We start from the raw sequence: 23,775 nt of genomic DNA, 5'->3' as shown, positions 1-23,775 counted from the left end.
TGCCGAAAGCATAGTTTACACCTGGCTTTATCACAGTCATTTGGATCTCTTAGTCCAGAAGTCTCTAGTTCCCTATATAATCAGTGGCTGTAGGCATATGCCTCTAAGAAGTGAGTCAGAGTGTCTAACTAAAGTACATTTACTGTTCCTCATTCTATGCATTTCCTCCTACAGAAACTTCTGTGGTTCTGTAAGACAAATTCAGCACTCCTGCATGATGCTGTGGTATACTGTCTCCTACAGAGACCACTGGACAAACAGGTAAGCTTGAACAGGAACCTAAGTCAGGCTTTCACAATTAATGCCTCTGTTCACTGGGGATTTGGAACATCACGTCAGCTTCTGCAATCAAGGAGGAGGAACAGGCAACCTCTCTGTGATTGCCATGTTCATCTAGGAAATAAGACTAGACTTCATTAGATTATAAACACTTAGGGATGGGATTTCTTCTCCATCCTCCCTGGTGAAACTGGATCATAATGTAGATAGAAATGGAAGATTTATGTGGCTTGAGAAGAAAAGAATGAAAAAGAAAGAGTCCTGTTTTGTAATACACTGTGGAAGATGCTCACCTTGAGGAGAAGACCTAGATTTAGCTCCCTAATCCCACTGGTTTTACTCATTTTATCCAACGATTCTTTGATGGAAAATGAAATGCACTTCCAAACGTCTGTACAGATGCCTAGGATGTGCAAGCTGGAAAGAAAAAGAAAAAGAAAAAAAGTTATTTTAGGTATCTCTAACAGAAAGACAGTCAGTAAGAGCAAATGGTCTGCAGTAGTCACAGGGACTAATTCATACAGGATGTAAGGGCTTGAATTCAGCCCACCGTTCTTATCAACAGACTAAAACCGGTGAGAACAATAAAAAAAAATCTCGATGTTGAGTTGATACTTAGTTCTTCTTTGACAGCTTCTCCTCAGAAGATTCTGACAGCCAACCTTCTCTTAGAAATGACCGACTAAAAGGGAGTACAAACAAGTTTGCAAGGTGTACCGTAGCAGTTTACATGCATGCATACAACAGGAGTGTTGAAGAGAGGTAATTTGAGAATAAGTGCATGTGAATATGTTAAAGAGCTAGTGAAATTTCAAGATGCATACTGCATCTAAAAAAGGTAAAAAACTTTGAACTAAATTTAATGTGCTAGAATGTTCTCCTGTTAAGAGTGGTGTAAAACATTTACATTCTTAATTAAGCCATTTAAACTTAATACTTCAAACAGTTGCAAATAGGATAGGGTAAGATTTTCTTGCACTTTCTTATTCATGTGTGGGATGGTTGCTTGCTTTTAAAAAAATGAAGATGTTCAGACTCAATCAGTATAGTTTAAACACTAATAATGTGGTACAAAATACAAGCACTGATACCATACCAGGCATCATAAACCTGAGAAATTACAGCTAGATTTCAAATAGCAAAAAAGAAATGCATTAAAACAGTGAAATGCAGAACACTCAATATCCTGATCTGTCCTAAGTAGCACCACAGAAAATGTATACCTAATGTATATTTAAAAACTAACCCATTATCAATGCGTTATGATATAGGTAAGCTTTCTGATTGAGTGGATTACACAAAAAGAGGAAAGGAACTGTGAAAATTGGTAAGAAAAATATGTTAAAAAAACCTTTTTTTAAAAGGTAAATAACCAGCAAGATATTTTATTGAGTCCACATTTAGAACTACTACATCTGCAGCCTTTGGTTGTGCAACTGATAGAATTGTCTGGGCGCCCATGCGCCAGAATACAGAAGTGGGAGAAACACTGGTTTTAATAGATGTTTTTATTCATGATTTAATTGTGAGCAAGAGCTAGCAATATTACACTTGTCTGTCTTTCACACTGTCTCACTTCTGACCTAAGCAGACAGGAAGGAGTATTCTTTCAAAGATATTCACATATATTCAAATACAAGTGGCAAAACCCATAACTTTTCCACATGTAGCTGAAGAGTACTTGCTGGCTTCTCAGGTCTGCAAAAATACTATAGCACTGCTTGCCTTTCAAAGAAGTCAGATTAGTGGCAATAAACTGACAAACTGACCCAAACAAATTCTGTGTAATAGCAAAAGATTTTACAGGAATTACCCAGAAAATCTTTCAGGGTCATTTTTCATGAAGTTGAAATACACTTTCATAAATTCATTTTTTTCCATGTGAAAACTGCCATCATCTTAATTGCAGCAGGTGTGGAAAACAGTATTCTTTTCTCCAAGGATGACAGTATTTTAGCAGACAAGTAGAATGGAAAACTCAAGTGATTTCATCAAAGAGGGAGAACACATTTTAATTCCTGGAATGTCTAGATTAACCTTGTTTTTAGTAACTGTTTCATTAGTCATACTTACACGTTAGTGAATATTGTACTGTTCTTCCCAGATACTGCTGCTATACTCATTTTTAGGTGTATTACTTGACATTCCTTTGTAGAAGCAGGAGAATGCCCAAAGCATGACATCTACTCCACCTTCCACCTGCTTCAGTGGAATTGTGCATTTATTACATAGAAATCTGTATCATTTAACATAAATGAAATACATCATACAGTTTACATATGTCTAATGAACCTAAAGTCCCGGGGTTCAGTCCTCCATTAAGTTTATTTTCAATCTGGCCTGCAATGTAAATATTATGAGTATCATGGCTATTGCAATTTAATGTGACTGACTGCAGCCGGAAGCATAAAAACTCATGGTTTCTTAATTTCAAAGAAGTCTGCAGGGTACAGACTTCACACTTGGTTCCTGATAATGTATCACAGGTCAGTCAGATGTAGAGCCATTTCAAGAGGAAAGTCATGTTCTGCATCTTGTAACATATTCATGTTATATTTGGAGGTGGTAAAATATTCTAATAAAAAGAATAACTTTATGAAAAAAACTGCCACAAGGTAAAAGTGTGCAATTTTTCATTTCTAACATGCTTGCAAGTTGGAATACAAACAGATATTGATTCCTGATTTGTAAAATAAATAACTATAGTGTTATTTTAAATCCATTTTAATCACAGCAGAAAGTAATGACATAGCGGCACTTCAAAATAACTATTCTATCATTATTTTCTACTTCTGTTATTCAAATAAATTGAGAACAGATTAGATTATTAAAAATTCATCAGAAATAGAACAGCTGTTATTCCTCATAATAGATAGATCTTTAATAGCAGAAAAATGATAAGAAATTAAAGCTAGAGGAATTCAGACTAAAAACACTGTGCAATTTTAATTTCTTTTTTTAAACTAGAGTAAGCAAAGTTTTTAAATAAGTACTGAATATACTTCTAACATATATTATATTCCAATAAAAGGGCAGTATCCCAAGGATGATAAGGTGGAAGTTTTTATGACTATGTTATCATTCTGAACATTTTACCTGACTTTGAGTATGTTCCTTTATAAATGATATATATTAAAAAATTTTTTTTAAGAATCTTTGATAATATTAAGTTGAAAACTGCAAGTTTACAACAGCCCAGATATAGTCAACCTTATAAGAACTGAACTGAATTATAAATAATAAAAAGACATGCTAAACTACAAAAAAAAAATCCAAGACGAAATATTTTCCCTGTTGAGCTACTGGAATTCTAAAGCTCAAAGAGGAAGTCTCTTTTGAAAACAAGAACAACCTTGGCATTAGTTTCAGAAAGGCTGTAATGCAAGCCATAGCATGTTATTTGGCAGAGCATTAAGTTATAACTTGTATGTATTTGTTGACAGAAAATTACAGCTCATTAAAATAACATGTCAAGTACTAGAAAGGGTTTTTTTGGTTGGTTTTTAGACCAGCTTTCACTCATTGCACGCATATAGGCAGTGTCGCAGAATGACAACAGATGCATTCACACGAACAGAAGAACTCACTACATATATTAACAAGGTACAGACATTCTGTTGCTTGAAATTATATAATATTTTCTGGTCATCTAATTCCCCTTGCTTTTGCAAGGCCATCAGAATTTTTGTACATTCACATTTATTCAAATTTAGGAGTAAAGTCAGTACCTCTCTGGAAGCAGTCAGACTTCATTATCTACTGACTTCTTTTGATTCTTCCCACCATCTAATGAAGCTTGTATTCATTAGCATTTGACCACAGAAGTCCCACCAGTGAGATTTTTTTAAATGCCTGAATGAAATTTAATACACCTTGATACATTCCGGTTCAGACTAGTTGTCTGAAATAGCAAACTTAGCAGCCTGAATCAGACCTGAAGATCACTGCTCTTCCCTGACACACTCTTTTCTCTAAAGTATGTTCATGTCCAGTGTGCTAAAAACAATCATAATGCTAAGATGGAAGACTTCCCTTATTTGCTGCATAAGAACTATGCATTACCTACCTCTTAATACACATATATTATTCCACTGTCTCCAGGTAGATGTCATTCTACCCTATGATTCTAAATCATTTTTTCTTCACAATAAAGTAGACTTTTAAAGGGTGTATAACCCTTTAACAAGGTTAATATATATATAGATATAAATATTTCTTTATTAAATACCAGTGTTTTAGTTCATTATTTTGAGAGCCTTATTAATTAAAGAAACATTAGACATACTTTTTTCCTATCTTAATACAATATCAAAATCTTTTTGCTCATTTAAGATACAAAATTAGAAATATGTAGATCCAAGCCTGATTCAGGCTGTAAATCAACTTCCTGTGAATGTGAATATTTTATAGCAGGCATTTGCAAATTAAAAAGGCTGACATTTATACAGTAATACATGCATAATTTCCCCCTTATATGTCACATCCTTGAGATGAAAGTAATTTTAAAACACAAGGTCAGAAAAATATCTACCAATGTCACTAGAAAAATAAAGGAAAATGGCTAAGAACAATCACAGAAAGTAATTTAGCATTTTTCTAATCTGCACAACATTTACTATCTCATGTTCATTTTCACACAGAATCAGAGATAGAGGTAACTATTCCTTTTGCAAGATAGAGATAAATTTTAGAGAGAGAAACCTTTTCGCTGATTTAATAACTTCCATTGTTCATTGGCCAACAGAACAGTTGGAGCCATTCTTGCAGGACTGCAGTATTTTCTATATCTGATAAATGGTATGGCCAGAACAACCTCAGTCACAGCAGGAAAGACATTGAACAAATTGTCAGCATGATTTATATACAAGTTGTCAACAGCATCTGGGTTGCTGTGCAGAAGAATGATGGGCAACAGATGTTTCTAGAAATGTTGCCATCTGCCCTATCTCGATATACATCCCCTGCGAAACAGTAGGTTTTGGTGGCTACAAGACAGGATCCTGCTCTGATTTTTCAACCTTAATCCTCCTTCCCATAACACGAAATCTCTTCCGAAGTATAACATAACCAATGTATAATTACTTGCTGAGTTATTATTGAATAATGTTCACTTTTACTATCACTATATAAACCTCTGCAGAAGATACAAACCTCTGCAGAAGAGTATCCAGAGATGGTTGAACCATAACAAGCAGCAGTGACTATGGCACTTTCAGCACTCTAAAACACGTTTTCAAGTGCAAATGTACTTTTGACCAAATTCTGCCTTAAACCAATAAATACAGAGCAAGTAGCTAATTTGTATCCCTTGCAACTCTAACATATCTACATAAAATTTGAATTTTAGCAGAAAAAAAGTTATTTTCATAGTGGTCCATTTGCCTCTCCTCAGAACACTTTTATGCCTTTCCCAAAATTGACTGTAATTTACATTCAAGTACTGCTACGTGTGAAAAAAATCAGTCTCTCTCTCTACACACATAGATATAAATGTATATATTTAGATATATATGTATACACACACACGGAGAAAACTGTACAGCTCATGAAAACTGTATTGTATTTGTCAGTTATAGAAAGAATGGTGAGAAATATATCATCATGAAGAAACCAACAACTGTCAACATCTTCTTGCAATACTGCATATTATGCCTTTATTGTAGTCCTAATCATTGCTTTAGGCTTCTCTTAGAAGTTAATTAATATCACCTACTACCATATAACAGATATATAGCCCTCTGGATTGTCATTTTTTAATGTATATTGCAAAGTAAAGTGTCTTGCAATAAAAATAATTTAATATTAAAGAAAGAAACATTTGAAAGCAAGCATTTCTGAAAATATTATCTGAAAATAACAACTCTATGGAACTAGTTAGATTATGCTTTCTTTGGCAACAGAGCTGATACAGAAAACTCCCATCACCAGCTACTTGTTCCTTCCCAGTCATCTCTGGTTATAAACTGTTTATGAAGCCTTGTTATACTATTAAAATGATCTTAGCTGGAAAAAATTATTTTTTCGAAAGATCTTTTAACTCACTTCATCACATTGATGTGATTTCTAAAGCAGCCCTACAAAGAGTTGCATTCACACAACGAGGGTGAAATTCAGAAACAAGAACGTCTTATGCTGGCTTTTCTATTACAATGGCAGGGGGAGACAACATATTGTAAAGATGACATTTCAGTGAGAGGACCTTTAATGGTGCTAAAAGATGAAAAAAATGAACAGGCATGACAAAAAGTAATTATGGTTAATTGAAACTGACTGCAAAATAGAGTTTATATTAGTTAAGATGATTCAACGATTCTACAGATGCTCCTAAAATTACACAAGATTTCTCCAATATGCCATCCTGCTTCAAAGCAGCTTTGTTTTCTTATGATTTTGGTACTTGCAGTAAAAGAGCAAATGTAAGAAACATCTCCCTGCTTCCACAGAACATGAGAGCAAGATTCACTACTTCATTTTTAATTTATCTTAGTGAAATAATTTTGATCTCACAGGTTTCTGAAGTCAAAAGAGAACTAAGAGAAACACTGCTGTGAAACAAAACTGGTAGTTACTAGACTGTTTCTAGAAGGTGACTGGAAAATAGGCATAGTTTCAGCTGAAAGAATGCTAATGCCAAATAGAACTATCAATTTATTAAGGGGTTGCTCCTTATGCTTCCCTCATACAATAGTAGCTAGCTAGTGGCTTTTTAAAAATAGGAAGGTAGGCAAAATGTTACTTCTCGTACATTGTAAGTAGTGTTCAAATAATAAATAGTAATTGGAAACAAAAAATATGCGACAAAAACTTTGATCTCAGAATGTAAATAGGTTCCAGAGTAATCTATATGTTGGCTGGTTGGCAAATAACAACATGCTCAGCAAGGTCAGACAAGAACATAACATGCCTTGTAGAATGCAATATAAAGGTATTTAGGAAATGATCTTGTTATTCACCAAGCCTGATCCTGCATTGTAAAATACACACAAGCAATAATTAGAATGGTTTACTTGGAAGGAGTAAACAATTTGCATTTTTTCCCTACTGTCTTCTCACACAATCTTCCTGCTTCTGCCTTTATGAACTTCATGTGACTTTTATGACTTCAGTGTAAGTATATAAGCTCAGCATTTGGGCATCAGAAGTTTCAGTAACACAAACTATTAAGAAATCGAATCAGAATAAGGAAAAATTTGAACTTAATTTTTTAAGTTTCTCTGCACTCCTCCGTATTTTTATTTACTATATCCTCAACTGCAAATTTTGCCTATTAAATCTACAATCTTAAATGACAAGTGTCTACTTTTATTATATCTAATAATTAATTCTTGAGACTATACAAAATGATGCTTTTGGCTAAATTAAACAATTGACATACATAATAGCATTGTTACATCCATACACTAAAATGAGAAAAGGGTTTATGTAACAAAATAGAAAAAATTGTGTTTCCCATTTCATGCAGTTTCCAAGTATTTCCAAAATATTTGCATTTAACATTGATTAAATCTGGCACCTAAAACAAATGAGAATCACTCTTATTTATAGATATACTGGGATAGCAAACAATAACCTCAGCTATAAGTTGGATCCCATAGTTGCAGATGATGGAAAAATGCAGGTAAGTGGATAACATTGTCACTTCCTTCCAATGATTATTTCACCTCCTCCTGCAGCTGCTTTTCCCGTTATAATTTTTCTCACTCTCTTATTATACACTCACACTCCTATTCAAGTATCTTGAACACTCACTACATAAGGAATCAATGCAAATTACACTTTTTCGACTATACCACTATTTAGGATCTGTCAAAATATTATGTATTAGAGATGTAGATGACTGTCGCACTCACTCAGTCGACGACATGCTTGGTGCCTGTTGGCCTATAGATCCTAGAATAACAAAGTCTAACAAGGACCCAGATACAGAGGAAAAGTGACAGTGAAAGGAGCTTCAGGAGGGGATGGAAAACATGGGAGAGAAAAAAGTTATCTAGACAAACCGAAATGAAGCTGCAGCCTGGGACACAAAGAAAGTGCCCTTAAAACACTGAGAAAATTATAACAGACTTTCAGCAATGTACATAATATCACTTTGACTCATCCAAACTGAACATCCGCTTACTGTTACCTAGAAACCTTGTGAATAAAGATAGAAGATTAATAGGATAAATATGTTTGAACATCCCTCAGTAGAAACTTAATGGGTTGCCCGTAAAGAACATGACTGATAGATAAGGTGTTTCTCCTTTTATGTCTGGTGGAAGTCCCCAACCCTTTCCTGTGAAGGCCCCGCTGCCCAGCAGTGCACGCACTCTAGTTTCATCGGGATCCTTTCTCCATCTCTGGTCCTCAATGCGGACAGGCTTCCTCAGCCTGGGCTGCCAAACCCGACCAAAATTCAAACAGCTCAGCTTCCATTCTCTTTGCCTTTTCCCCTTGGTCTATCTATTGGATGGAAAACCGAATTGTCATCGTTACAGGAACTAATCAGTTTGTCAACAGTCTCCCTTTCGACAAACCAGTTTTCCTTAAATGGAGCCAACTTAATGTTTAGGAGATTATGGTTCAGCAGGGGAGCCCTTAGAGCGACAGCCCTCTGCGGCTAGCTCTGAACCACTGCCTTTTCAAGTTACGCTAAAGACAGCTGAAAAAACAGCAGAGAAGCAAAAGGCTCCATATACAAACCAGAACTAACAATCTGGTATGGATTCATACAAAAAACTAATAATCTTAATCAGAATTCATAACCAAAATACAAAGATAAATATAAAATACAAGATACAAAGCGCAGACAGGAAAGACATAGAAGGCTGCAAAGATGTGTCAAGTTCATAAAACTGTTCGGACAGTTTAAATAAGCATTTCATTACATCCTGCTATCCTTTCCTCTTCCAGAAATATATTGCTTGGTGATTTTCTTTTTTAAAATAAAACAGAATATAAATCCCTAGTGACTTTTTTTTGAATATGTGGGATGGTAATACCTCCAACATCTCATTTATTCAAATGAAATAAACCGTCATGCACAAAATATTTTAATGCATTGTTAAATTGATCATTTACTTCCATTTCAAAAACATTTAAATTGATAGAATAGCATGAAACATTATTAGGTCAAAAAGCGTAATTTCCTAGTTTTATGTGCAATTTTTAAATCTGTCTTGCCTTAATTATCAGTGACCTATCCAACAGGGCAAAGACTGAAATGACCAAGGTGGGCATGACAGGCTGCATATCCGCATATATATCTCATTGTAAGTCTTTTGATCACTACATTGAGCAGTACACAGAGATTTATTTATACTCAGTGTGAATAAATTGGCAGCGAACTTCTATTTATACTCATTCTATGTGAAGTTTGACTGGTGAACTTGAAGTTAAAGACAAGTACACGGTTCATTTACATTTCAGTCGGGGGGGAGAAATAAAACATCTTTCAGGAGAGATAACATTAATGGTGACAGTGTATAGAGTTTAGATAAACAGGGCTGATAAATCAGAAAAATGTACAAAACAGCTAAACTTCTAAAAGATGCTGACCCTTCTCCAAAATCCCTCTGTCAAATGTCAGTCTTTTACACAACCAAAAAGAATGTTTATCATAATCTTGAAGGAGATAAGAAATTTATAGTGTCAAAGATTTTTCTGTAAATTCCAGCCACTTACTATTTTAAAATATTTTAGGCTTTGTCTATTTTGTTTTGCAAAATGGTCACTGAGATATAGTGTTGACTTGTTAAATCAGTTTGCATTAAGCACTTAAGATGGGAAGACACAATAGTGACGTTCAAAGTATATGCTGAAACATAACATAAAATAAGTAATATTTAGCTGTAAAAAAGATTATTTAGCAGAAACGTTCCTCTAGACTTGTAGCAGCTTGCAGTTGTAGCAGATTAAACATTGTGAGACTAAAATCTCTATATATACTGCCCTTAGGAGAAGACATCTTGCACCATTCCATGTCTGTACAGCTTCTCCTTCTACAGCATTTACCATCTCTCATGTGCAAACATTGAAACACTCTCTTTTTTAGTCTTAGTTTTATTTTGAACTGATATGAATAGGATACAATGCTGCTGTGCAAATTTCATTTTCCTAATTCACTGCTTTTAGGGCTGTGCCATTCCATTATAACCTCCTATAACTCCCTTTGTTCCTGCTAAAGGAATGTAAACTGTTTGTATTCCTCTTTCAGGGTCCTTCATGCCTTAACCTTACCCTATGAATAACTTCTTATGTCAATGCTGAGATTTCCCTACTGAACTTGAACAATTGACGACATTTTTTTCTCACCTGGAGAAATTTTTAAAATATTACTGTTGTACTTCTCCTGTTCTGTCCTCAAATTACATGGCAAAAATCAAATAAATCTTCCTCTGCATACGTGTTCTTAAAGCTTCCTTAAATCTGTCAGTAGTTCCTATTAATAAACTAAAATAGGCAGAAAGAAAACCCTTGAAAACAGTGAGGTAACTACTCATTGACAGTAATGCTGAACAATACTTTTGACTTATGCTCCCTGGTCATTTTATTTGCTTGCTTAGATTGCCATATCATTAGAAGGTTTTGTTTTGCTTTTTCCTTTCAAGCAATATAATACCCAAATAAAATATAAAAATATTTAGCAACATTTTGTTATCAGTAAAAAAATTAGCTTGTGTAGCCACATCAGCTAGCAATACATTATTTTGTCATAAGTGCAAATCCATTTCTATAAGCAAAACCTTTTTAAGCTAGGCTTTAGCATAGAATGTTCTTCAATGATTTGTTGTATGGAAAATCTAACATGTTGAACACATGCTTTATGTTAAAAGGCATATTTTAACACCTCCTAAGAACAATCCAAACAAAGAGAAAATGCCTTAACACTACTCAGAACTCTCTTCTGTTTACTGCATTCAAGGGTAAAGGCAGGATATGCTATCTCCCCTCAGGAGATATAGGCTTCATACAAAACTTTAAAAAAAACAGTATAAGCAGAACAGTGGCTAGAATAATGTAATCAGTGTCATAACAGTTAAGTAATTTTAATTCAGTGTTGCTCGATAAGAACTTCTAGCAAACAATGAACAGCCACACAGAGTTGTGCTGTATGAAAAAAAAATGATATTTTTGTACAACATCAGATGTTCAGTTCACAAAGTGACCAAGAATAGAAATTTATGGATTTACATAGCTGTTCAAAAATGCTAAAAGGTTGTTAGCTAACTATCTAGTGATTGGAGCCACTGGCTTATTACTATAAAGCTGTCTTAAATACACACATTTATAAAAGCCTGAGTGAATGTGGAATTACTGCCCACAATGAGCCAACTTCAAAATGGATTCTGAAATGACTGCTATCTCAAAACAGACACAGGGTTGCACAAACAGTAGGTCAATGAAAGCTTTTCTAAAACCGTATGATAAAATGAGAGAATCTAGTAAAATATGTTCCAAAGACATTTTCATCTACTGCACATATCTTTTGAATTTTAAGAGTAAACAAACCTGCAATGAAATTAAAAAATTATAAAACTTGGCATTCATTAAATTAAATCCATTTTTAAAATTAAATACCAGGGTAAATGCAAAATTGAAAGATACCATTTTCTTCATTACTTTCAAAACAAAAAGAAAAGACATTTGACATGGATTCATGTAGTAATAAAATTCAGTCTTTGTATCAGGTTTGCCATTGTTTATACTAGTCTGTTCATTGTACGTTCATATTACTCAGATTTCTAAGTAGGAGAGTGACAGCAGCTTCCATACAGACAAAACATGGCCCAGAATGCCAAGATTCATTTCTGCTAAAAATAAACACCAAATGTACACGATAGTATTTATAAACACCACAACAATTATATGAACTTTAAATTTCTATTCTGCCTCAACTAGCATCCAAGCCAGACCTTGAAATAGTGTGTTTTTATGCCATATTGTGGATCAAAAAATATATCATAGGGTTTTCCTCTTTTTAATGATAAAAACCTGGTACATTGTAGTCACCTACATTATTATGACTACACAGCTATCACACCTGACAGAACAAAATGTAAAACTAGTAACTCAGGGAAACCACAAGGGCAGCAGTCCCTGGCAAATACACAGTCACAAAGGAATACTTGCTATCCATTTTTTCATTTATTTTGAATATTTATATTCCCATCTCATATCTACCCTCCATATAATTAAAAAAGAAGCATTTAAGCTCAGAATTCAGCAAATATTATTGTCTTTATTTTATTCCAGGACTAAACCATTCCTGAATCCTATTTAATTCAATAAGCATTTCCTCAGAGGTGACCAAACAATTAGGTCTTGCCTTTAGGATTCGGCATTACATTCAGGATTACATTTACTGGGTATATTTTTTATACCATATTATTTTTGTCATTAGTGTTGCACATATTTAAAAAGGCCAGCAACAAGACAACACTGTAAGAATTCCAAATACAAATAACCCAGAAGAATAAAAATAGTCCCTGGCAAGAATAGGTGAAGACCTTGTATTTTATTGTGACAGACATGTATCTGTGAGTTATCAAAAATATCTTCCACCACTGGAAGAATAACTGAACTCTCCTGGCAGGATCAGCAAGAAAAATAATGATGATTGTATTTGGTTCATATTATTATAGTATAAATTAAAAATGATGTAGGTATTGCATGACACATCTACGTTTCACTATTGTTCATACAGGTCAAGAAGAGCAGCCTAAATCCTTGACAGTGCTATGCACATCAGACAGCATGTTTAGGGAAAAAACAAGAAATTCTTATGTTTGGGGGTTAATCCCCTGGAAATGACAAAAAAGACAGGACTAAATATGTTACTTGATCATAAGATTACCTACCAATATGGCACAGCTGTGCAATCCCATTTCTCTTGCAGAGAAGGAGAAGCAAGACTCATGCCATGCCTAAACAATCATGTATATTTTACCCGTAATCAAGAAAAGTACTCCTTCAGACTGGAGCAGATGGAAAGAAGGGCCACGGGCAGGACTGGGGGAAATGGACAGCTTCAAGAGATGAGAAGAGTAGGTTTAGACATAACAAAAAGAAGTCTAACAAAGAGTCTGGTTTCTTTCCTTAAAGACATCAGGATGTGACCGCCAGGTAGCAGAGAACTCTATCAAAACCTAGGGACAGATGCACAAGAGCAAACATTGATATATTTAAGATGGAGTTAGGTTGATTGGTGGAACCATCCAGGATGTACTGTTCTCTCAGTAGGAATAGTGGGGAGAAAGAAAAACTGGTTTTAAGACAAAGTTTGGTAACGTTATACTACGCTTGCCTGCAATGATAAGGTACTGGATTTTTTTGATCCAGGAATTTCCCTTTATATTTCTGTAAGGACATCTTATGCTTCATGAGTTTTAAGCTGATAGGGGCCATAGACTAGAAAGGCCTGATATCTGTGCTAATGACTCTTCCACAGCTGGACTGAAAATGGAAAGCAAAGAGATATGTGATGATATAGTTGAGAACTAAACAATAGGCACGGTCACCCATCCTTGGACTACTGAAATTGATTAAATTCCCTATTTTTTAGGACCAGTGAAAAATTCCTACTTTTCTATGACTGTTTCCTAGGACATATGAAGGAGGACTATATAGCTATAGCCTCTTTAGGATAGCTGCAGGATCCTTAGAGTAGTTTAACTCAGTATCCTCTTGCTCAGTTCTCTCTCCTTTCATATAGCATTATTATTATTTGTTTTGTTGTGCTTTGTTTTTACTGTTTGTATTCGTTAGTATTTACATCGCTATCACTGAACAACCATGGGAATACTCTCCTCTGAGGAAAAGAACTTTCTTGTTGAGAGGCATCTGAAAGAATCAGATCATACTTCTCACCTGACTCTTTCTGCTTTGCTAAGCTGAAAAACATGAAATTGAGCAGGGAAAGCCAAATGAAACCCATGGCTGTGAGCAAAATAACTACGCATTTATTTAATTAATACCACTTTTCTTTAGAAATTTTATTCCTCTTAATTCTGCTTTAGAAGCAAGAATAAAATTGGTCTTACAAGTGGCTTTGAAATGAATTAAAAAAGAAAGAAATGCAAAGATATCTCAAAGAAAACTAAACTTCTTTATCTTCCTTCCTCCACATAACAGCTTTTGGGGGCAACAGAGAAAGGTATCAGTCTCAGATTTAATGACAGATCAGGAAAAAGCAATGCGCCTCTCTATTGCATGAGATCCATAAACAGAGCTGTTCAAAGGACAAGTCAGTGTTATCAGCAAAATGACCTACCAGATCAATTCATTCTCCAACTGGCTAGCAAAATGAAGCATTCCTGGTAATAGATCTGTGTGGCAGTAAAGAGGAAGGAAGGAACCTGAAGCATTATTTGTCTTGGAAGCTGTCTGCATTGTGCACATTCACCTAACTATTTTTAGATTGTAGAGATGATACAATAATGAAAATGTTGAATAGGTAGAATTAACGTGATGCTATCTACATTGAAGTTAATAAGAATTTGCCAATAATAAATATAACAATCACTTCATTTTTTTTCAAAGTTCACTCTCCTATTAACTGACATACTTGTACAATTGAGAGCGGATAATATGAAATGTTCGCCTGCAAAGAATTAATCACACAGTCATTCCCTAACTACTGGTAAGTATATTCTCATGCTTGCTATTAAAATATAGTTCTGCACTTCAGTGTTTACCTTATGAGCCAACAGTGTGTTGAACTGCAAAGAACAGATAATGGTCTCATGAAAAATTTAGAAAGTTACTACATTTCTGAAAGGTTGCATATGGTCAGTTATTTCCAGGTAGGTCCATCTGTGATCATTAATCAACTGACACTTATTATCAAACCATTCTTAAGCAAATTAGGAAATTTAGGAAATTAGGAAAACTTCACAGTGACTTTGTTATAGTTAAATAATAGGTAAGATGGAAATGATTTCCAAGATGTCTCCCACTCCTTACATGTTCTAGAGACTTGTTTTCTGTATATGGAATATTTGTCTGGGATTTAGGATTCACTCAAAGTGCATTTACATGATACAAGACATATTTAACTGTGAAGCCAGTTTAAGAACTTCCTAGTATCTCTTAGCTACTGCTGCCCATCCCTCCCACCCATGAATAGGCCACTCTTTCTTCAATTCTATCAGTGCAACTTTCTGAAGGACAATATTGCAAACCTGGTCACAAAAAAAAATCTGGTTGAGATGACCCAGCACATGGCTTATACAGGTATGAATGTTGCTGACCAAGAATCTGGCAGATGGATACCACCCTACTGGAGCACAGACAGATGGGCTATCACATAAAGCTGTTTCCACTAGCTGTGAGTAAGAGCAAGGGATTCTACCTCAAAGTCATCAGCTACATTCTGGAAGAAGCATGCATTGTAAAATTTTTGGTGAAACTGCTATATCTAGTTAAATACGCATTTAATAACATACTTTTTCAATTATTTCTGTTCATGTATTAAGTAGTATGCAGAAGAAATGGATTTCAAAGATGAATGATACATTGATAACATCTTTCCATTTCTTAACACTATCTTTAAGTAGTTTTTACAAGGTCTCACAGGAAGTTTGCACAGTAGTAACATTTAGAATTTTCCCAGGTTCCAAATGTGAACACTAACTGCAAGATGAAACCATGCATCACTTCTTTTATTCCCTTATTATTAGAAATATTTTCTTAATATATAAACCAAATATTCCCTATTGCAGTTTAAACCCTTTCTCTTTTCTCCATACTGTACAGCACAATAGACTATTCTTACCTTTCCTCCAGCCACCTTCATGCATTTAAAACCTCATTATCCTTCCTGCCCAAGTCTTCTTATCACTAGGTTAAATAACACAAATTATTTCATGGTGTTTTCAGCTTTCATAACTTGTAATCTTCTGGTTGTTTTTCAGGATATTTCCTAATTCACATCCTTTGCTGAAATCCAGAGTTCACAAATATGCATCATATTCTCCTCGAAGAAGGTGAAGTTGTTGACTCCCTAAAATAGGATTTAATAACAAATCCTAATAAAATATCCTATAATCAACCTTCATTGACTAAAACTATCTCATACGTGAGCCTATTTTTCATCCAACAAGAGATTACAAGTTCATAAAGCATTTCATAATAAAACAAAGTTTACTTTCAAAACTATAACCTTTATAAACTTTAGAATTTCTTTTCAGAAATTTTTTGTTGCAATACTTTTAACCTTTCCTTGATAGAATTAAGTGTTCCACAAGACTAAATTTTTTAAAAATAGGAAGCAATAATATTTGTAAATGTGACTTAAATGATATCACTGCTACACTGCAACGATACTAGAATCACAGTTCTAATGGTTTTGACAATTCCCAGTTTCACATTAGCAGAAAGCTGAAATATTACTAAGTGGCTCATTATCATTCTATTGCTTTCATACTTAATGAATTCATTTTTAGCATGCAGGTATATTAATTACATAAGAATCACCTGCAATCATGAGAAATTAGCCATGATTATAGCCATGAAAACATAAATATTATATATTACATTGTGCAGTATGCCTACAACTGCTGCATTATAAAGTAATTCAGACCTAGATATTGATAAGTTAATGATCACAATAGTATTTATTCAGCACATACAATGTAAATGGTACCTTTTGTATTGCTCTGAGTTATTTTTATGAGCCTGACTGAATCTCAAAGACTTCAAAGGTACTTCACACTTCAGATGAACATAAATGAATAACTCTCGGGGTTCCTGAGACTGAAGTTCAAATCTTGCTGATATAATATTCCATAGCAGAGTACATTCTACATATCTACTTCTGAAAACATGAATATCAAAAGAGATTTGTGGTATTTTTGCCTTTTTTATTAACAAAACTGGCAATAGTTTTTAACAAATTATTTTCACACTTTCAAGGCATATCACTTGTTTTCATTAGAAGTTTTCTCTTGTTTAAAGTTCACAGGTTTTGGATTACTTAGTTATTTAAACCACAAGTCATATCTGTTTGCCCTCACACTTTATACCGGATTTTGTACCAAACCATTTAGAAAGTTAAAATTTTATAGTGGTAATAGAAGCAGTATGGTCATTTCAGTTTTGCTTTGCCACATTCTATTCATCGCCTCAGAAAATGTAATCTACTTTCCAACTGTTTGCTTTTCTAAAGTTTCCTTTTTTCTGCATTTGATAATGTCATTAATTAATTGTGAGAATGCATTTGTAGTTACTCTCTCGAAGCACTGAACATTGTCTGTTTCATTTAATTAAAAGAATTTTTGGACTGGCTTTTGAGCAAGGTCATTTTAGAACAATTTCCAGCCTTCAGCTACTGTCTGTAAAACAGGCAATTCTTGTCTGTGACCTTACCGAGACACGTTTACATGACCTTGTAGTGTTACAAGCTTTATTTTGAAAGACCATATTGAACCTTATAGATCATTGAACAAGATGTAAAAAACCTAATTTTGTCCCCAAGGAATGCATGCAAATGAAACCTGAAATCACATCTAAAAGAGATGCAATAATTTCTAAGAGCCAATACAATTAGAAGACAATTAACCTTCTGTGATAAAGGCTTGTACTGCCTTACTTCTCAGTGGAAAGTACTAGGCTTCACGAAAACAATAGTTAATAACAGGGTATGTATTTGCCTTTCTTCTTGCAAAGTTTTCCTTCTGCAGACAATCTGGCTGCCTTCTATGTTGTACTCACTAAGATATATAATGCACACTGAACTTAGAACGAATGAATGTTTAAGTGAATGAGATTTACTTTTCTTGGGCCCTAAAGTAATTTGTTTCCAAATTTTCTCTAATTATGATTTTAATTCATCTAACTGTCTGATTTCAAATATAGGAGCTAACTACAGCACAAATAAAATCTCTCATGAAATATTTTCACTTGACAATATAACTCCTGTTTCTCACACTGATTCCCAGTAAGGGTTTTGATTTTCTTTTATGACCTCTATTTTGGTGAGTGGGTACAAATGGAGCAAAACCCAATACAGTGCCAAAAACCTACATATATATACATACATACACACATATGTACATGTTACTATCTTAGTCCTAAATAAGCTTGAGAAACACCCACCTTAATTTAATGCTAAATTCTGCATAAATGCGTATGGCAGGATATCAGAATTGCATCAGGTTGGCTTGATACAAGCTTACTCCAAGGCAGAAATCAGACATTTTCATTAGCAACCATGAGGCACAGGCAAGTTCTGCTGAGACCTAAAAAAGTGCGAGCTAAGAGTGTGCAGATCTGTAAGAGATGCACTTTGCTCATACCTCAACTGAAGGAGTGCAAATAGCATAGTAGATTATCACCAGCTCACAATAAACATCACAATGACCCCATTCTTGTTGAGAAGAGAGGATTCAGAGAAAACCGAGCAGTCACCACTCAAGTAAATGGTGTAACTCTACTGACATTTTAAGCATTGTTTTGTCTTAAATATGCCATAGGTAAAGTTTTTGAGTATCAAGAGTAATTAAATCAAACGAAAAACGACACTTCTCATTTGAACCAACCTTTCAATCATAAAACTTGTTATGAAAAATTCTAAAAAACACAGTATTAGTTTGGGAAATATCATTTGGGCCTTTAGCTAAGTAGTGATTCAATAGATGATTAATATGTTTCAAATGGCTATCTTCACATTCAGTACTATATAAATGGAAGACGAGGACAGCCTTCTGCCTTCCTTTGCTCCCACCCCCAATAGGGGAACACAACAGCAAGTTTAAGTGTTGTATCAAGCAGTTATTTATTTGTGCCTCAAATATCCCAGGGCAAAGATATTTATTTTATGTAAGTGCTTCACTGCAGTCTTGAACTTGTATTTCTGCCTTACAGTACAATAGGATATATTATAGTGTTAGCCATAGGGGTTTTTTTTCCCCCCAAATGATAATGCAGATAATAAAATATTACAGAAAAATCTGAGAGCTGTATAATATAGCTGAGTTATAGCTGGAGGAGAAACATTTAATCTCTGAGGCCTTTTTTAAAATACACCATAAATGACATTTTAGAGGAGCATTTTCAAGAGTGCTTGTGGGATATATGGGCATTTAGATTTCAGCTGTTAAGGCCTTGATCTCTGAAAATCTTTAAAGTGAAGTTGGATGTTCTTTACCACCTTCAATTTAAAAAGAAAAACACACCAAACAGCAGACTCAGGATGTAAAAATCAGAGTGAGTTTTTAATGAGTGAGCATACTTGCAGTGAGGGATTGTATGTACCTAATTGCCATTAAGAAAACATCTTTACAGTTTGAGGTGGCAAAGCATGCAGTGTAAAAGTTCCTATTCATTGGAAGCTCTCTCTTACCCTAAGCTAGACCTTCAGTTTTATTTTGCTTTCAGTAATGAAATGCTGATGAAATTTTAAACCCTAGACCTATGCATTTTTAAAATCAATATTAATTTAATTAGTTTTCAAATAAGGGTCTGAGTTTTTCTTTTCACTTAGTCTGGAAGAATTAAAACATCCGTGTTTATCTTTTACATTAGCTGTTTACGGGGCTCCCTCATACGCACACGCACACACGCACGCACACACACACAAAAAATTCTTTTTCTGCACAGATAAAAGAAACATACTGCACATGCTGTATTAGTATATGCTGAATTGAAAACAAAACATTGAATATTTTTTCTCATCTATGAATTTAAGCAGCAGTAGCAACGTAATAGTCACTTACCAATACATATTATCCAGTCTGGATATGACATCTGCAGGAACTAATTAGATTGTGTAATTTACATCAGTATGCTCCTCACTCAACAAAACAGATCTGAATATCTTAGCCCATTAGAATGGAAGTTAATTTTCATTTGATCATTCAAGATCAATTCCAAAGAAACTGGCATTTTTTTAAACAAGGGCTTCAAAGTGTATCATATTCCATTAAGATTATTACTAGCAAGAAGATTAAAAAAAACATATCTCTGACAATTTTCAGCCTTTTTATCACTTAGACAACATTTATGAATTTTAAGTAAAGCAGTCAAATAGCAACACAACTTACTAGCAGAGAAAAATCTACAACATTGATTGAAATTCTAACAAACACAGATGCTGTCCAAGCTGTTATTCTACTTCAGGCAATGCTCCTACTAAAAAGCACATGAGGACTTTATTACTGGATTCAATAGGTAGCTATTTCAGATAAACAATCTCTTTGCATACTTGATTGAAATGTTCTCTTCTAACATTAAACGTCAATGACTGTGAGCACGTAACTGCAAAACTGTCAAATGGTGCCCTGATATGTCATACTAAACCGAGATAGAAAGATGATGCAATGGATTTTAGCCTAGACTAGACTGAAGAAATACTTTGAGATTTTAAAAAAAGCAGTTTATTTGTTCTGAACTTATTTACAACCCTAGAACAGTTTTGTAGTTGTTCAAGAAAGGGTGTTAGCCACCTTACCTGTTTTCCAAGTGGGGAATGGGATCACAATACTGATGAGAGCCCTCTCTAGGGTATATGATCCTTAATAAAGTGTGACAGGATAGAGTTTTGCTCATTATATTGTGTGAGATATTCCTTTATAACTCCAGAAGTTCACACATTTCATTCTGCAGCTTCTCTGGTGTAAGTACCCTGTCTCGCCTACTGCGCAATCTGATGGACTCCTGTTGTGACCCAACATCACTAATACTGTTTTCTTCCTTCCGGATTTTTCTTCTAAACTCCTCTATTTCCAGCATATGTAACCAGCTTCCCTTTCTGCTCTGAGCTACTCTGCTGTTCCACTTCTCTTAAATTTCATTTTCCTCTCTCTGAACTAATTTTAATCTATTCCTCCTCTTCTTAAAACCTGGCATTTTTCCTTCCCGATCTAATATTATTTCACTCTTTTCTCTCTATTCAAAACCTCCCACTCTTACTTTTTTCCTCAAAAAAAACCTCTCATCTCCTCCCTGTGATGCTCTGCAGTAACCCAAACACCTTTCCTTTTTACATATGTACCCCTTATGCTTTTTTTTTTTTTTTTAATGAAAGAAAGAGGACATTTCTCTCTTGCTCTACAGACCTTGAAACCTGGCAAGGCAAGAAACAAGCAAGAAGTGTGCTGAGCTGGCTGGAGGCTGAAGCCTGCCAAAAGAGAGAAGAAAATGCACCTCTTTACAAAGGAATGGCCAAAAAAAAAGAAAAAAAGACATTTAAGGTAATGAAGAACTTAGTATCTTTCTCTGCTCCTTTGTCCCCTTCCCTTCATGGCCAGAAAAATTTGTCCTCTCAAAGGAGGGGCAATCTCTCACCTTCTTCTCTGTGATTGTGTCTATGGTGTAATGCAGGATGCTTCCAGCTCAGTAAAGCTTCTCGTATTTACCTTTTAAGAGGTAGAAAACAATTCAAAATGACATGAAGAAAACAGAAACTGTCAACTGCCAAGTAGTAAATATTCTATCAATAATTCCATGCATAAAGAATCCAACAGAAAAATAAAATGCCAATTTTTTTCATACTGTGCTGTAAAGGAGCCAAGACCAAAAAACTGTCATTTTCTCCTTCACATGCTCTGAAACTGAGCCAGACAGCTGTTATACAAAAATTTGCAGGATCTGCAGATGTTAATTCAGAGATTTAGGCATCTAACCCTTTGTACTTTATTGTATTTTCTATTTTACAGCACTGAATTTGCCTTGTCTATTTTCTCTTTTCAGGAGATTGATGGATTTATAAAAAAATCTAATTTGAATTACAAAGACTGAATTATAAATGATAGGATTTTTCACCTGACAGCTACAGTTAGGTCAAATGCAACAAGTCTTTAATTTTATTTTTTTGGGTTTATACATACTAGGCTTTCAAATGTAATCAATGAAAGAAACTACATGATGATTATATCCACCAGGACTTCTGTGTGTACACCCAACTTAGGTATTCTACATCCTAAAAGTTCTTCAGTAGACCTTGGCCAAAAAGGGTGCAGGTGCCTGAATAGGAACAATCATCCAAGCACTACTTATTGAAAATTTATTTTATTGTGTCTTAAATTTACTACCAATACATCACTGCTTATCAGCATTCAGGACCACCTTTCACAGTGTGTTGAGGAACAGAAATATCTAACCAGGGATGGAGCAGCAAGACGACGACAAGTGTTTCTCAGACTGTTCTAGATATAGCTCTTTTTCCCCCCCTTCCTGTAATTACCATATTTCAGTAACATTTTGACAGTAGTTGAAAATAAATTCATGAACAACAATTATTAGTACTTTATAGCACCATACGTCTGCATTGTATTTGCACAGTATTAAATTCTCAAGAACCTCAAAATAAGCTATTCAAATTTTATAATCTTATTAATAGGTGCAGTTCAGCTGACATTCAGCAAGTAGTCATCTGAAAAAGGCAGGTGGGATTTGCTGCCAAGTTAAGACATGTAGTTGCAAATGTTGCTGTTCAATGTGGAGGTCCATCAGCTGAGGCAGAGACACCAACATATCTTCAAAGTACTAGTCCATTAAAAATTTTCTATTTTAACTTACACTCTCAGACTGTTAAAAGATTTCTTTTAATTTCATAAAGTCAGGAGCGAGTCTTCAAAACCAAAAGTTGGGCAGAGGTACCACCTTACGTGCCTCTGCCTAGCAAACTTGACCTTCTGCTGCAGTTCTGACCTCTCCTCTTAGCACATTAAATCAGGTCTGCAGAGCCCTCACTTGAGAAAAATAGGAAGCTATTCCAGCCAGGTTAAGACCTAAAGTCATTGATTTCTAAAAAAAATTTTATTTTCAGAAAAGCTAAGCTTCTATTCACAGTGATTGTAAAAAGCCCTCTAAAAAGCATAAAATTAGTGGTTGCTATTGCTGCAGCTGCTATCATAACTAAAGAGCACGGGAAGCCATTCCTACATACACTAGTATTTATACGAATTGTGATCTGGCTCACACCTAAGAAATGAAGAACTGTAACGAACATCCTTGAACGTAACGGTGCCTTGGTTACTCTAGACTCACGCTGCTCAGAGCCTGCAAACCTTTGGGCTAGGCCCACTTCTTTCCCATCCTGCAGGCTGACAGAGCCAGGCACAGTCAGGCAGCATTTCTGTTGGTGGGGGAACACTCTCAGCTCCGGACAACGGAGAGCAAGAGACATACCAATCTGTACTGACTCCACCGAGGAGCTAAATTACCAAGTTTCATTGGCCGTGCCTCTGAACAGGTTTCTATGGGAACTGAAGAACCACGGTAGACAAAAAAACAAAGAAAACAGCATCGGTCAGAAGGAGATGAGGTAATGAAACAACTGCTGTGACCATGAAGAGATCCAGGCTGGTGACAGAGACTCAGAGAAGGTCCAAGGAGAGGAGAAAACACATCGCATCCAAAGGATCATTGACAAGAAGCCATAAAATATGCTAGGACATGAAAAGAAATAACTGAAATTACAGAAACTGTGGAAAGCAGGGGCTGAACAGAAAAGCTATTTACTTAAAGAAGAGATTAATTATGAGTTAGGATGCATGGTGTGTGAACAGTTCA

At 34.9% G+C, this 23,775-nt stretch overlaps 1 long non-coding RNA gene across 8 annotated transcripts in view; it reads right to left on the bottom strand.

Annotated features, from left to right (window-relative positions):
• Window positions 1-23,775, bottom strand: part of LOC112986648 (uncharacterized) — a 137,746-nt gene that overhangs the window by 45,640 nt on the left and 68,331 nt on the right. For 6 of the 8 annotated variants that reach the window (XR_010387766.1, XR_010387765.1, XR_010387767.1 and 3 more), the window contains one exon: window positions 573-696. This is a non-coding gene — a long non-coding RNA (uncharacterized LOC112986648). Of the gene's footprint in view, window positions 1-572; window positions 697-2,352; window positions 2,484-16,036; window positions 16,254-23,775 lie in introns of those variants that run through there. The other 2 variants (XR_010387771.1, XR_003260075.2) reach the window with 2 other exon arrangements.

This window comes from Dromaius novaehollandiae, chromosome 2 (assembly GCF_036370855.1).
Source record: "Dromaius novaehollandiae isolate bDroNov1 chromosome 2, bDroNov1.hap1, whole genome shotgun sequence".
Lineage (NCBI taxonomy): Eukaryota > Metazoa > Chordata > Aves > Casuariiformes > Dromaiidae > Dromaius > Dromaius novaehollandiae.
This window is presented reverse-complemented; position numbering and strand designations above follow the sequence as displayed.